Source organism: Macaca nemestrina, chromosome 15 (assembly GCF_043159975.1).
Source record: "Macaca nemestrina isolate mMacNem1 chromosome 15, mMacNem.hap1, whole genome shotgun sequence".
NCBI classification, from domain to species: Eukaryota; Metazoa; Chordata; class Mammalia; order Primates; family Cercopithecidae; genus Macaca; species Macaca nemestrina.
Window position 1 is genome coordinate 41,415,907 of NC_092139.1, and position 16,397 is coordinate 41,432,303.

The following is a 16,397-nucleotide window of genomic DNA, read 5'->3' on the forward strand; positions in this document are numbered from 1 at the left end:
TATAAAGCACATTGACTGATGAACACATGTGGTTTCTAAGCCACACTATAATGTCCAAGAACTTCTGTTCTTACCTGTCTGGTTATTTGCTTACCAAGAAATTTGGTATTTGCTTACCAATAACACAGATTCGTGTTATTTGTTCCCAAATCCAACTGGGTCAGTTCTTATGCTGTGATCAGGTAACCGAATTAAATGTTACATCCAACTGAACAGAAATCGTGACATGCTAATTACCCTGATCTGATCACTATACATTATACAATGGAAATATCAATATGTGCCCCATGAATAGTCAATTTAAATAAATAATTAATTAAAAATTAAAAAGAATGGGAATGATGCAATTAAATCAAGATATTAAAAATACTGTTGAAGATGAGGCTGGTAGGAAATGTTATAAAAATCTAAAAGGGCTGTGCAGAAAGATTTCTCTCCAAGTGTTTTTAAGGGCTCATTTCTCTTCAATCAAACTGAAAATGTTAATCATGGATCCCACATTTCAAATGCAGTTTGTGCTAAAAGATGATGTGGAACTCTGATAGGAAAATCTATCCTCAGAGAAAGCACCTAGGCCCTACCTACCATGATAAACTGACAAATCAGTATTCATTAGTGTTGTTTTTCAGTTAAAATAAAATGTGTATAATAAGCTTTTTGCAACATCTAACGAAACAACAGATCTTGGCAAAGATGGATATGTGCTACAAACACTAGAAACATGTGGCAATTAAATTTAAATTAAATAAAAATTTCAGTTCCTCAGTCTAGCCATATTCCACGTGCTCAGTAGCTACACGTGGCTCAGTGACTACCATCTTAGAGCAGATATAGAGTGTTTTCATCTTCAAGAAAAGTTCTATTGGACACACCATTCTAGAACCAGCAGTTTGGAAATGACAGCATGTTAACACCTTAGAGAAACAATCAGCGAAGTCCAGAACACTGGAAATTTTACAGGAAAGACTACACAGCTGATTTAACAAGTGAATGGCATTAAAAAGTACCAGAGCTGCATACATTAAAAATGATTTAATAAGCAGTGAATCTAAACACAATATAAATACCTTATTTAAATCTTAATTTAGCAAACTAAATGTAAAGTGACATTTCTAACACAATTGAGAAAATTTAAACATACACTAGGCATTAAAAGATCTCAAAGATTATCATTAATTTCTAGGAGTGAAAATGATATTCTGGCTGAGTTTTTTGTTTTTAATTTTAATTATCTATTAAAGATATATGCAGATATGCAGATACAGAAATATAAAAGATTACACATCAAATGATAAGATGTTTGAGATATGCTTTAAAATACTACAGGTTGAAAGAAAACTGTGCATGTGAATGCATTTATGTGTGGATGGATGAAATAAGAAATACCTATAATTGTGGAATCCAGGTTGCTCTTGCTACGTTGAGATATGTTTGAATATTTCCATATTATAGAATTCAGCATATACACAGTATGCATATATCTTTGTGTCTGTGCGAGTCCATCTGTTGTAACTGATTTTTTAATTCACTATCAAATTACTAGGTCATGTAAGAAGGAATCCAGTGTATAACCCCCTTTCCTGAATGCTGATCTCCAAGGCAAGGCCCAGTGAGGAGAGTTTATGGGTTCTCCTGCCTGAGCAAATTTCCAGTCTCCTTACCAACCTCCAGACAACTAACGGCCGGTGTTGGACATTGGTCACTTTAACTTATTTTCAATGTGACAGTTTGTTACAAAAAAGGTTGATTTGAATGTGGCTGTTAATAAATCAGGGGCTGCCAATAATTACTTTTGATACTTTCAGGTTTTTTTTGAAACTCTATTTCCACTTTTAATGTCATTTAGTGTAGGTAGAAGGTCTATTCGAATTCTTCTTGCACTTCAAATTCTGATAGACTGATACATTTTAATATAGAGGAGTTAAGCTAGCCATTCATTTAAGAAAATGATCCATTTGGTCTCTCTAATACCCACAAATAAATACCATTAGAAAACTGTAGCAATGAAATCACAGAGTTAGAAATAACACCGTGCAAATCCCAAAGAACTGAGGTATTAATATGAGAAATAAATAACTACAATCTGAAATAATAAATCAATAAAATAGGCAAACTATATCACCTATATACAGTATGTCTGATAAAATAATGTTATTGGAAAGAAAATGTATGTGCTGTCCAGAGATACGACTTTAAGCTCTTCTCTTCCATCTTTTTGCTCTTTGTCAAAGCAATTTACTTCCTTTTGATTCCATTTCTTTATCTCCAAAATTAGCAATGTCATATGTAAGACTGGGGTGGGGGTATTTTTAAGTATAATTTTTATATGCAGAAAAGATTATTCAGAGGCTCATTTTGTATTCAACCAAGTAATACTGAATTTACTAATACGAAAACTTCAAGAATCTAGTTTATAAGTTATTTTGAGTTTAGCTTGAAAATCCTATTCTCTAGCAATGTTTAAACGTTATTGCTTTTAAAGGACCTTTAAATAATGGTTTTTATAAATAAATGTATTAAAACATCTTAAGCATTTTAACTATGTTTTAAATATTTAGTTATTTAATTTTTACATACTTCAGTTAACCTCTAATTTATATAAATTTTATAAATTAAATTAAAATGTTGGTGAAACATCAATACTCTTAAATATTCCAATTCTATAAACAAAAAATTTAAATCATTGCTCAATTATAAATTTTAAAACTGGACTTCTGTGCTCTACTAGGTTAAATACTCTTAAACATTAGAAAATTATAAAATACTAATGTAACATAGATTTCTTAATGAGATAATATTAATATTATGGTTTTAAATTTTCTAAACACTTTATAGGTAATTCTAAATCTCATTGAGCTTAAAAGTTACCTACTGAGGAAGAGGGTCTCCATCCCAGTTAATTGACACTGTTTCCCACCAAAGATTTAGACCAAGTACAGTATTTGGAATTACATAAACTATTATATTATGCCATATTTTTGGTTGGTGCATCTCCAGTATTGTTTAGGGTAATAAGGACACAGAGTTTTTGTTCAACAAGTTGGTCGGATTCTTACTGTAGACATGAATGGATGCTCTAAACTCAATCTATAGTTGCTGTATCAATTAACCCACAATTACATGAAGGAGCAGCCACTTAGTCCAAGAAATTTCTGGATTCATAATATATAACGAAGTTTGCAACTTCAACACGGGTCATCTCATTTAAATTTGGCCATTTCTTTGCCTCTTAAGGAGTATACTTGTCTTCTCCCTGGGCATAAAGAGCTCTAAATATGGTGAAATCCAACACTTCGATCACCCCTTATTCTTGGGACTACACAACCATTATATATTTTAAGTTACATCTGATTAAACTTTAAATGTCAGTAAGGACTTTATTTGACAATTCAGTGATAATTTTCATGGTTATTCCACTAAGAGTATAGACCCATCATTAACCTGAAGTTAAATAAAGTTGAACTTTATCTAGATCTTCTAGAATGAATATATTTTTGTTATGTGACCTTAACAGTGCTGCCCACTTGAATTTATTTGGGTGCACATAGTCATTAGTATGATGACATCTATAGGTATTTCTCTAAGTAAGTTCTGAAATCCTCCCATTGAAATAGCAATATGTCAGCCAAATTCTCAATCTGCCTGCCTCACTCAACAACTGTCCCCTGGGCACAAACTTAAATATTGGGAAACCTAAATGCAACGATTATAATGACTCTTTTTAGTATCCTCTGTTTAGAGTTCACGTTTGGAAAATTAGGGTATCTTTAAGTATTCTGACAATGGTACATGATCTCCAAACCTTAGAGGGAGAGACATATCTATATTTTCTTGGTTATACAATAACGTATTTTTAAAATAATTTTTAAAAGGAAATTAATGTAGCATACACCTTTATGTAACCAGCATTATTTTCAAATATGCTTATAAGAACAGACAATATATCTGGAAGAACATAAAAGAAACTGGACACATTAGTTGCTTCTTTTGGAGAGAATTACTAGAGTGGCAGCAAAAGCAGAGTGGGAGGGATAATTCCTTTTCATCACATATTATGTTGTACCTTTTGGGTTCTGAAATATAGGCATAATTTAACTATCCAAACATATAAATAATATCTTTTTTTAAACCGAAGTTTGATATAAAACAAAATCAATTGAAAAAGTTATTGTCATTACTATTTTTCTTAAAGGAATGAATGAGAATCATTTACTAATTGTGACAACAATGATATCACCGGTAGTAATGGCTGATGCCCGAAGGGTCACACTCCGTTTGCAGTAAAAGAGGAATATGTTCTCAGGGATTTCTAATCTGTTAAATGTTGGGAAAGCCCATGTTGTCCTGTTCCAGGAGGATAAAAGTGGTAATCCCATTTTGGTGAAGAGCAGATTCCTGGCATCTTCCAGAATAAAATATAGTATTCGAAGCACAATGCAGATTTAGGAGAAGCAGGGGTCATCTGGTTCCACTTTCTCTTCTAGAACTGGGCAGGTATGTTGCCTCTCAAGCAAGTAGACTCTAAGCTTGACTTCAATGTTTCTGTAGGAAGAAAATGGGGTCCATCTCCGTGACTGTTTCTGAGAAGGGAGGTACTGAGTGTTTGAGAAGCTGAAAACACCAGTCACGCTGGAACCAAACTAAATACAAACCTTGAAACAATGAGCCTTTGTCTGAATGCAGGTCTTCTGGCTCCCAGAGCGACATCTTAGCCAACCCATCTTCTGTGACTGTCCTGAGTTGCAGGGCTGAGGCAAGGAAATCATATCCACACTCACAGTTCTCTGCAGTATAGACTCAGTTCATTCTCTCTCTCTCGGTCTCTCTCTGTCTCTCTCTGTCTCCTTCTCTCTCTCTTCCCACTAGAATATATACAAGAAACTGATATACTTAAAACTGGATTATGACTGGGAGTCAAAACATGACCCTCAACCTTGCACACCAGATAGCTTGAGCTTTGTTGTTTTTCATCCTTATACTACAAGATTTCCATTGTCAAGATTTCCATTCCTTTCCCTTGTCAAGATTTCCATTTCTTTCCCTTGTTGAGAGAAATTATCCACAGTGTGTGAACAGGTAAATGGATTATTGTATGTTCATTGTTTAACAGCCCACCCAAGGATTATTTCATTCTATAGGCCAGAAGTCAAGACACTTTTTCTGCAAAGGGTCATATAGTACATATTTTAGGCTCTGAGAACCATATATTCTGTCACAACTATTCAGCTCTGCCTTTGTGGCACAAAAAAGCCACAGGAAACAAACAAATGGGTGTAGCTTTGTCCCAGAGGAACTGTATTTAGAAAACCAAGTGGCCAGTGGATTTTGGTCTACTGTAATTTGTCAACATTTACCCTACTCTAGGAAAATAAACCTCATTTGATTTGCTATTTGCACTTGATTAGGGCCCAGTCTCTGTGAGTTTACCAGTTACCTTAATTAAAATGTTGATCCTATAGAAGTACAAATTACTTTTTTTCTGATTGAATAGACAGTCCCAAAGGTTATGATTTTATTGCCTAATAGCTCTTTAAACTGTTTTGTCTCTAACTCCAAAAGTAAAATTTTATTTTAATATGCCTTTCCTGATAGACTATATACACTCTTAATCCTCAAAGGCCCTTTACATCATATTTCTGGATGAGTTATATAAGTTAACTAGTGTTAGTTAATAAGGATGAGTTATATAAGTTAACTAGTGAACTAGTTAATAAGAACTGCACTATATCCCATATATAAGAATCATAGTTTTATCTTTCTGACAACAAAATATTGACAATCTGGATTGGAAGCAAACACACCACGTTGAAGTGAAGGAATGATGGCCTCAATTAAGAAAAGGGACATATGCTAGTCGTCTGAAATCTTTCAAGTTTGAAACAGAAAATAATGTTAGTTTGATGATTGCTTTAAAAATGAGAAGAAATTTAATATAAAAAATGAACTCTGAATTAGCCCTCAGTTTCACACACCATCAAGGTCAGATTAATTTTAGGGAGCATTCCACAGCTGCACTAGTACACTGCCATCCTTTCTCAAGTGTGTAACTTCAAAAGCTCACTTCTGGTTCGTGCTATGTCTCAAGCATCATTTCTATAGGGATAACTTCCCATCTCTGTTTTCAGGCTACATGATTCTTCCAGGCATCAGTCTTCCATTCGCAAAAGACTTTGACCATCTCTTTTTTCCTCCAAGCTTGTTCTTCTTCCTGTCTTGTCCATACTATGGTACTCCCATCAGATGGCCTTCTTTGCTCAAAACCTTTAAAACTTCTTTGACATTTCCCTTCCCCTTAACCACCACCCCTAACATCCATTCAGCAGCTGAATCCCATCAGTGCTCCTCCACCCTCACCCACAGTTCACTAGTTTCGCTTTCCTTAGCTTCACTTTCTTTCAGCTGCTCAATGCCTGGTCAGCTCCTTTCTCAGAGTCCCACTCACTCCATTAATGGAGCATGCAGACACAGACTACTTTTTTTTTTTAAACACAGATTTCCTAGTGCTTCCATTCCTTACCCCAATAAAAAAGTGTTGACTGTTTCTTATTACTAGACAAATAAAATCCAAATCCAAGACCCTAACTAACCTCCATACCAATATTGCCATCACTGATTCATTTCAACTGCCCCTAAGTTCTTGTTCACTCCTGTCTGTCTCCCTGAAATACATTTTACTGCTGCAGCCTTCCCTTGCACTACTATGTTACCCCAGGCTCCAACCTTGTCTAAAGGTCTTTCCAATTATCCCAAATAACATTGGCCTCCTGCAACATCCATCATCTTTCACTGGTTCTCTCCCACATTCCTAAACTTCTTAAGAATGGGTAGGCAGGAATGTGTGTGGTAATAAAATGACAGTTTTCAGTTTGCACCCTAGCATTGGCATTTGTCACCTCTGCAACTTTTACCAACTGACTACATGTCTCTGTGCCTCAGTTTTTCTATTATCTGTAAAAACTTAGGATAACAGTGTTTACCTCTCCAGACTCATGTAGACATAAATGAGTGAAACTGACTACAGTAAATATCATTTACACGGATCTTATAACACTACATCTTGAATACCTGAGTTTGCCCTTTGGTTAAAATTATTTCATGGAGGCTGGGCGCGGTGGCTCACGCCTGTAATCCCAGGACTTTGGGGAGGCCAAGGCAGGTGGATCATGAGGTCAGGAGATTGAGACCATCCTGACTAACACGGTGAAAACCCCGTCTCTACTAAAAATACAAAAAAATTGGCCAGGCATGGTGGTGGGCGCCTGTAGTCCCAGCTACTTGGGAGGCTGAGGCAGGAGAATGGCGTGAATTCGGGAGGTGGAGCTTGCAGTGAGCCAAGATAGCACCACCGCACAAAACTCCAGCCTGGGCAACAGAATGAGACTCCATCTCAAAAAAATAATAATTATTATCATTATTATTATTTCATGCAGACCTGGAGAAGGATTCCTTTTGGTTATCCAACATTCTTCTTTGGGTAACAGCCTTCTGGAGAATTATTTCCTTTCATTAGGTCCAAGCTGGTGAAGCTGTAAATCAAGATGCCTGGCCTTCCTTGCCAACCTTGTGGGCACATTACTTAAGCTGGACAAACTGGACTTTCTGTCCTGGGACTTTGTACTTTGAATTGAGTAATGAAAATTTGAAAAAAAGGCAGTGGGGGGGGGTATCTTTATTCCAACATCTGAGCCCCAACAATGCAGTTGCACAGTTGCTCTTACTGAGATTACTAGAATGCCTGGTTCCATCCTTTCTAATGTTTCTTTCTTTTCATTCCCTTCATGATCATATCTTCCCACACAGTCCCCCAACCCCTCCTATAAATTTCTTTTCTCCTTGAGTTAGCAAAGTTAATTCCATTGCTTACAACCAAAGAACCCTAACCAGGATTATGTCATCTACCAAAATGGAGATAGCCAAAGTCCAATGTCTAGCACTTAAAATTCTCAGTAAATCTTTGTGATATAAAAAAATTATTAAACCTCCATCTCCCTTGTTGATATACACTATAGTTTAAGTTCATTCTCTTAATTCCATTAGGAATCAGAATTCTTTCATGTTTTATTTGCTTCCACTCTAAAAAATATTTATGCTCATTTTGTTCCAAAAATAAGATGACTTAATTGACATTTACATAGAAAATTGAAACTATGAAGGAAAAGTTAAAATGAAGGGTTATTTTTCTTCAAAAAGAGTTATAAAACAAATTTGAAATTCCATAATCATGATCACCAGATTAATTTGTTTCAAACACTTCATTTCTGATCTACTATTTTCTACTCTGGTTTTCCCTTAGACTCACTTAGGAATATATATATTTTTTAATACATGTGACAAGCTCTCACTAAAGACCAATTTTATCTGAGTTTTATCTGAAAATCTAGGTGTAGGACCTGGATGCAAACATTTTCAAATGTATCAGTTCAATTCTGATGCAAAATAAAGGTGGAGGGCTTCAGACCCCGGGATCCAATCAATCAGGCAAGATGCTTAAAATGGAATGTTGATCTTCACATGATACTTGTCAAGCGCAGAAAACTTTGTTTGGATTTGGAAACAAAAATGTGAGCGTGAAGCTTCAGTAAAATAAACTCTCTTGAAAAACACTAATACTCTACAATTATTTTTCCATCAAAATAAAATAGCGCCAAGTACATGGCTTCTTCCAAGTAACAAATCTTTAAAACCAAAGTGAGATTTTGAAAACACTCCTTCAAATAGCATCCGTCCGGTAGACAGATGGCATGTTTTATTTCATTTCCCGTTTCTACTTGGTGGAGTTCATGGGGTATTTTGAGAATCAATGGGTAATTAAGAATTGGGTGCCAATTTAGGTATTTGATTTGGAAATTGAGTCTTTGAAAACCATCAATTCCAAATATAGCGCAAGTCCTCCTTATTATGCTATCCCAGAAACTGGTAATAAGAACACTCTAAAAATATTTAGAAATGCAGGAGCCAGATTTTCTGGGCTGCAGGTGGAGGACACACAGCTGCCAGGAAATGGAAGACACCTGCTATGTCCCTGAGTCCCCTTTGGCAGGTAGGGGATGGAGGACAATAGGGTCTGCTGTAATATTAATCTGGGTACTAAATAGTAATAAACAAATGTGAGTTAAGAGCATTATTGGGACACCTTTCTGAAAGAGCATGCACAGTAGTCCTTGGCAGTAAGGAATCAAGGCTGGTAGCCCTAAGCCATTTTTGTTAAATGTGAAGGGCGCTGAAAAAGTTTCCACACCTGCAACTACCAGTCAGTAACATCTTAGGAGACATTACTTCATCAGCCATGATTAACTCCTTGTTCTAGCAAGTTCAGCAGAAGTCTATAGAAATCTACAGTCTACGTGATATTGTGCCAGGCTGAGAGGCATCAACCTGAGACTGAGGTGTGAAAAAACATCACTTGAAAATCTTGTTAAAAGGCAGATCTCTGAGGCTCAGCTTCAAATACTCTGATTTACAAAAATGGCAGAAGAATAAGGAATCTGTGCTTTATCAAGCATTCCACGGGTACTTTTGGTACAAGTGGTCTGTAGGCAACACTTGGAGAAACAAATAATGATTAATACCATGCCTGCATTAAGGAAACTTAATTTTAGGGGAAAAGAGTATTTGGAAACCTGAGTAAAGAAGGATCTGGCAGGGGTTTCTGGCTCAAGTAAGAAAGCCTCAAAGAACAGGGAGTGATAGGTAAGTCCAGATTGCAAGATATTCCAGAAAGAAGGGGAGAACCAAAGGGAGGAGAGGTGAGCAGTTGCTAGGAACAAACCTCAGAATTACAAAACTCCTCCTAAGATCTATTCTGGGGTGGAGAGCAGTTTGAGAAGTAAAAGACCATAAGGAAATATCGGATCATCCAACATTGACCAAATGTTACTACCAGCCAGCATTGCACCAGGTGCTTTAGAAATATCGCCGTCACTAATAGGTAGCTGCAGCCTGTAGGTTAGGTGTGTGGACTCGAGGGGCAGTGGTTGCTCAGGTATACTGGTTATATCTGAAGTTACCTGGGAGCTTTGATAAATGCTGATGCCAAAGCTCCATGTGGAGAGTTTCTGATATAATTGGTCTGGGGGGTAACCTGAGCCTTTGTGTTTTTTCAATGCTGCTGGCAAGAGTTGTGAACCAAAGCTCTACAACAGCATTTCTCAAACTTTAGGGTGTAACAGAACCACCTGGAGACTTAATAGAGAACACAGGCCCAGGCTTCTTGAGATGGAACAGGGCCTGCCCTCTTGTGTTTACCAAGTGCCCCAGGTGATTCTGACACCTGCCAATTTTGATAAACACTGATCTTGAGTGAGACTGTATAGGTTTGAATTGAGCTTCCCCACCATCAACTAGATACCCTGGGGCCAGTTACACACCCCATGGGCTTCACTTTCCACAACTGTAAAGCCAGGATAGTAGAACCCTGATGAGGGATGAATGTGAATGGCCCTGGAGACTCTTCTTCCCCCTTTCTGGTGAGCTTAGTGGAGAGCGGGCTTAGCAGCTCAGTTATCTCAATAGAAGAACAGGCTGATACCAGCTTCAGCGCCTTCTACCCACCTCTCACATGGCCACTTACCCCAGAAGGGAGCTTCCGTTGTTTCATAATCTCATAGATGTTCCCTGCATATTCTCTCCCAACCCTGACTCCCACCACAATTATGTACAATCATAATTTCTCAAACTTCAGTGTGCATTGAACCACTTGGAAGACTTGATAAAACACAGATTCCTGGCCCCAATCCCAGAGTTTCAGAGTCTGTCGGTCTGAGTATGGCCCAATAATTTGCATTTCTAACAAGTTTTCAAGTAATGCTGATGCTAACCCAAGGTACACCTTGAAAATCACTGAAGTAGAACACACTGAGGACAGGGCTCCTCTCTGCAGAACCACTGGCCATGCTTAAGCTGTAGGATAATGAAAATCTGAGGACTGCACAAACTCTGCTACTTCTCTAAGATTTCTCCTATAACCTCTTTATGTTTGCACTGCAGAATGCTAATGGTATGTGTGTCTGTCACTGTAGTGGGAATTTCCCATACTATCACCTGTAAAATTATTTAGAAATGAACCTAACAAATAGTCTGGGCCCTTAAATGAAAGACAACATTATTTTTAATTTGTCAAACTCATCTTGAGCACTTTCTATGTGCTGGATATTTGGCTAGATGCTGCAATTACTATGATGAATGAAACACATTCCTTACATACCAGCAATTGATAGTCCAAAAGAAAATAAAAGCAAGGTCACAAATAAATATAATGCTATAAAATGCACAACGATATCAAAAAAAATCTCTGGTATGGGAAAGCGCCCATTAAGTTAATTATCATTAGGGAAATGCAAAGGCCATGATCTACTAGTATTTTTGCTATCCCCCAACTCCCACAGGGGGCATAAATATCCATCCCCTCCCCTCCCCACTCTCCTTACCCCTGACTTCCAGTACCCGCTGCAGAGATGTGCTGCACTTGTATAGTATTAGACTGCATTCAATTCATCAAAGATAAATATAGTGGAGAAAACAGCATTTGTGAAACATCCATTAGATGTGGTTTCATCCTAAATTATTTCTGCCCATACTCGAGATGCCTGAAGTTTTAATCATTTTTATTATCATTTGGTATTTACATAGAATCTTTTTTCAAAAAACCACTACCACTTTTTCAAGTATTATCTTCAAATGTCACATTCCTGAGCAATTAAAAAAAAGTCACTGGTGTCCTCATTTTGGTGAAGGAGTCAAGAGATGGAGAGACATTAAGCAGTTCACCCCAGAGCAGGGGCCAGAAACCAGAACTTCTGAATCAGAGAAACAGGACTCCACCTTCTGCTGTGTCATAAGAAGTGAAAGATTTATACTCACCTAGAGGCAGTCCTCACTCATTAACCCCTCCATGAAAAACCTAAGGTGCCCAAAGGGACAACAGTTTGGAGCATAAAATAAAAATAATAATAAATAAAACCAGAGCAAGGTATTATTTTTTCAGAAATCATGACACCATTGGAGAGAGGCATATTGTTCTCTTCACAGGATCATCACAAACAGACTACTTTAGATGGAGATATAAATATCCACGTTCATTCATGGTCTACAGCAGCTTCTCCTACCTGACTCCTGCTCCTTCCAAGAAGTGTTTATTCTTACTCAGTGGCCTTCAACAATGTTTAACAAATGGTCTGGGCTGGACCACCCAGCTCCTGGTAAGAAGACAGAAACAAGCATTCCCAGGGCCCGTGTTTTTCTATGCTGACAAGGTTGGGAAAGAATGAGTACTGGCCGGGCGCGGTGGCTCAAGCCTGTAATCCCAGCACTTTGGGAGACCGAGACGGGCGGATCACGAGGTCAGGAGATCGAGACCATCCTGGCTAACACCGTGAAACCCCGTCTCTACTAAAAATACAAAAAACTAGCCGGGCGAGGTGGCGGGCGCCTGTAGTCCCAGCTACTGGGGAGGCTGAGGCAGGAGAATGGCGTAAACCCGGGAGGCGGAGCTTGCAGTGAGCTGAGATCCGGCCACTGCACTCCAGCCCGGGCTACAGAGCAAGACTCCGTCTCAAAAAAAAAAAAAAAAAAAAAAGAATGAGTACTATATGTTAAAATATCAGGACTTTTTTCATTTAAAATAAACTGCAGAGTCTTAAAACATAAATGTTAGTAAGTCTAGAGGAATTGGACAGGCAAATGATCGGGTTTTCTCTCTCAAATACTTTGCTATAGCAGCTATCTACTAGAAAAACTACTTCATCAGAAGTAAAAATAAGGCCCAGGTCAGCCACCGTCCTTCTAGAAATTCCAGGGAAATCCAACTCTCTCAGTTCCCAGTTTATCAAAAAAGCAGCCAAAAAATCAGCTTTTCAGCCCTGCCACCCAGAATATTTTCTTTCAAATCTGTTCATTTCCAGGAAATCCTACAAATATTTACAATTTGAGGTCACTTTGGAATAACATTTTCTAGATGCTAATGGAAAACACATCGGAGTTGATTTGAACCATATCAACTACTACACTGAGTCAGAACATCTTTACTTTGAGATACACCTGTAAAACCCAAAAGCGAGAGTCATTGGGAAGCTTGGATAGGGAGTAGAATAAAAGCCTGTTATCTGGGGAAGCCCAGTAGCATTAAGCTAAGATTATGGTCAGATTTTTCTATCTCGTGGTCATCCCATATTTGAAGGAATTATATTAGCATAATTTCTGGATTTCTACACTAACTCCAACTCAACTAAATCACTGAAAATAAGAAGTTATATCTCTGAAGCCCAGCACAATCACAGGCAGTCAATACCTGCTTGTGTAAATAATCCTATCACTACCATTTTTATGATTACATAACTCACACACATTCACATAATGCCTGTGAGGATCTCTGGCCAGAGAAAAACCCCGACCCAGGTAAATTACGGCTGAATTTCCAACAGGGAAAACTGCTAAAGTCCACTGTCTTGTCTCCTTGGATCTTCATCATTAATATAACCACTACTAGACCCAGAAAAGAGAAATTCTCAAGGCGTTTGACATTGGATCATTTTGATCAACATCCTGACTAGATCTCTGATATTCACAAAAGACTGAAGTTATCCAGCAAAGGGCAGGGCAATGGCATTCTGTTTCCCTCATCAGCCTACATCACTCAGAGCTTTAGTAGAGTTAGCTACTGCCATTGGGGGTGGAGGCATTATGGGAGAGAAAGGAAAGCAAGTTAGACATTCAGAGTCTTAGGAAATTATGCTGCTGTTGTGACACAGATGTCCGACTGCTTTGTTGTGCAAAACCTTAGTGGATTTATTGCTTGTGGCTTCCTGGGAATGATAACAACTTTCCAAGATTATCTCAGCAAAATACTTTTCTGAATAAAGCTCTTGTAAATTACAAAATAATTTCTTCTTCCACACTTGTTCAAAACTTTCTCTTCACCTTAATAGATGTTATGAGGGTGAGAATCATCATACCTTTAGTTTAGCAAATTTTCCTCTTAATTCAGATAGGTTGTAGTTGGAGGTTGTATAGCAGATGCACGTGACAGCAGTAACTTCACTTAAGCATACCCTGAGAATGAGACTAAGGTCTGAGAAGAAAGTGCATTTGGAGTTCAAGCTAAGGAATCCAGGAATGGCCAATCCAGAGATTCATTTCTTATCTATGAGGAACATCTAACCCCCAGCCCATCCCATGGAATGCAGGCCATACAGGGGATTGAGCCCTTTGTTTTGGATTACATGAAGGTTTCCAGCTGGAAGCTGTTAGGGGGAGGGTGCTAAGTGAAAATGCTACATAAACTGCATGCTTTTTAGAAATGGTAGAAGTTATCTTATTCAGCCCAATACCACTGGACTACATTACATGTAAAGTCCTCGCAATAAACCCTGTCTTCTTTGCTAGCACTGGGTTTCCTCTTCAGCCTCTCAAACATCGTTCCATCCCTACTGAAGCCAACAGGGGTCCAGCACAACAAAGGTCTTCACCACTTTGTAAACATACTTAGCCATTTTGTGACTTTAGTATCAAATTATTAAGCAGAGAATGGGCCTTTCTGCACATCTTGACTTTCCGAGTGTCTATGGTTCCCATCCTACCATGCTCTACAAATAAATAGCACCTCAAAGCCAGAGTGTTATGGGAAAGCAAAACAATCTAATACAAAGAAACACACGTTCTATTGCTTGCGTCTTGGTTTAAATGAGGAATTTGAAGTTAAGACAAGAGGATAAGAGAAGCCCATAGCATGTTCTCACCTTGAAGAACAAGTTATTAAAAATACAGACAGAGTAGCACTCCTGCCAGACTCTCTGGCAGCAGGATCCAGAATTGAATCTCCTTTCTAACTCAAGCTCCTCATAAAGCCAAGATGTTCATTTTACAATACTTGCTTCATATATGCCACTGAATTAACCACTTCTATTTTCTCAACTGAAGAGTTTTCTATGAAACTGCAACAAGAGAGCCACTTTTAACAATAAATGGTCCCTTTAATTTCTGGAGCACTGTAAATTCTTAATTAGACTCAGATAAAGAAAGGAACTGTATCAAAGACCTATCTCAAAATGCAAAATGACAACTTCCAGCTCTTATTCTATCCAGTGGCCAAAATTGAGTAAACCTAGGATGCTATTTCTTTGGATTGTGTTAAATGAATGATTCTCAACCTTGGCCACACACTAGAATCATCTTAGGATTATTTCAAAATTCTCATTGCCCACACCACCTCAGATCATTTAAGTAGGATTCCTGGGGGTTACCAGTGGGACTCAGAAAATGCACTACCAGGATTAAAAAGCAATGTATTAAACCAGTGGTTCTCAGACTTTAATACACATAAAAACCACCTGAAGGACACGTTAAAATACAGATTGCTGGGCCCCAAATCCACAGTTTCCAGTTCTGTAGGTCTTGTGGGGAGCCCCAAGATTTGTATTTCCAACAAGTTCCCAAGTGATGCTGAGCTGAGGCTTTTAACACAGGGAACATACTTTAAGAACCAATGTCTTACATGAATATGTTGATCTGAGAATTTTAGACAGGGAAATAAAATATTTTACATATTTACATTTTAGAGCAATTGGTATAATACAACTAGCCATTTTAACAGCATTATATAATCTTTAATTTGACAAACTGATGGAAATACCAGTGACAGTGCCAAAGACCAAGACTTAATGGCTTCACTTCCCTCACAGTTATACAAGAAACCCAACTCATAAAATATAACCGAGATGTTTAAACAAACCACTTATGTGGTACTTAGGTGAAATTTTAACTCTTTTAAAATGGTATAGATTATCATCAATTTCATGATGTATCTGCTTTATTTCATCCAGTTCACTTGAAAATTTGAACAGCTGGAACATCAGAGAAAGAGAACTGCATAATCACACCTTGATTAGCAAGAAGGCAATAATTCAAAATACTTATCTAGTTCATAATATTTATCTCATTTCTTAGGAAAGAGCTTTCTTCCAAATCTTTAAAAACACTCAACATTTCCACCCTCCATACCAGCTAATGAACATCACACTCACTCCCTCAGATGATAATCACACATCTTGGTATCATTGTATCAAATCCATTTCTCCCTTTTGGGGTTTTAATTTTTGCTATCTGGGTATGTATATACCAATGACCTTATAAAATACTTTTTTCAAACCTGTATATGGATGTTTATTTCAGGTTGCTGCATAGTGGAAAAAAACTAAAAATAACACAAATGTGCATCAACAATAGAATGATAAATGGTGACACATTCATATAATGAAGTATTATAAAACAATAAATAAATTAATGTGTCACATAACAACATGACAAATCTTGTAGATGAATCAAATAAGCCATATAAAAAGGAGTTCATGCTTTATGTTTTCATTTATATGAAATCCAAGAATATAGCTAATTTAGAGCCTTCA